At 43.0% G+C, this 968-nt stretch overlaps 1 pseudogene; it reads right to left on the reverse strand.

The window, feature by feature from the left end:
- Nucleotides 1-197: 197 nt before the first annotated feature.
- Nucleotides 198-817, reverse strand: LOC105532625 (annotated as a pseudogene).
- Between the last annotated feature and the right edge of the window lie 151 nt (nt 818-968).

The following is a 968-nucleotide window of genomic DNA, read 5'->3' on the forward strand; positions in this document are numbered from 1 at the left end:
AAAGTGCTTTAGGGAACCAAGAGTGAGATTGTTTCCAGCCTGAAGAGGCATGGGTGGCAAATCAGAAAAGGGGATTGAGATTAAAATAGAAGACTACAGTCTAGATTGTTGATGACACTCAGTATGGGCTATATTTGTCTCTCCTTTTCCTTTCTCCCCATCTTTGGGCTTAATTTATCAGTAGTGCCCACGACTGTTCAATGTGCTTTTTCTATACTTCCTTGCATATTTGCTTTGATATCTTCTACAGAACTAGATCTTTTGGTATTTTAGTTTTTTCCCGTTTTTTGAAGGATTCTTGTCTTTTTGATCTTGATGTTGATGGTTTTGAGTCTTTTCCATTCTGATTTGACTTGTGTGCATTTTTGGCTGGAGCATCTTGTACAGATTTCTCCACTGGCGCTTTTTCTTCAGTTTCCTCATCATCAAAATCATCATCATCTTCATCACCATCATCATCATCTTCTTCATCTTCATCAGCAGCAAGTTTTACTTTTTTCTGTGGAACCTTGCTACCACCGCCAGGGGCAGATTGCTTCCCAGATATACTGAAGAGTTTCACATCCTCCTCCTCGCCATCTTCTGACTGCATCTTCCTCCACAGCTACTCAGTGCTGTCCACTAATATGCCCTGACCCTGAGCCACATTTCAACCATAAGACCGCTGGTGGTGTGATTTCAAAGCCCCCAAGGGAAACCGTTGACCGTACAGACATTTTCAAAGTTGCCAGTGTTACTTTAATTGGACTGCCTTCGTAATTCATTGCCTCTGCTTCAACAATGTGCAATCATCCTTTGCACCAGCCTGTAAACTGATCGTTCTTTTTTTTTTTTTTTTTTTTTTGAGACGGAGTCTCGCTCTGTCCCCCAGACTGGAGTGCAGTGGCGCGATCTCGGCTAGCTGCAAGCTCCGCCTCCCGGGTTCAAGCCATTCTCTCATGCCTCAGCCTTCCAAATAACTGGAATTA

Source organism: Mandrillus leucophaeus, unplaced genomic scaffold, assembly GCF_000951045.1.
Source record: "Mandrillus leucophaeus isolate KB7577 unplaced genomic scaffold, Mleu.le_1.0 Scaffold9743, whole genome shotgun sequence".
In the NCBI taxonomy this organism is placed as follows: domain Eukaryota; kingdom Metazoa; phylum Chordata; class Mammalia; order Primates; family Cercopithecidae; genus Mandrillus; species Mandrillus leucophaeus.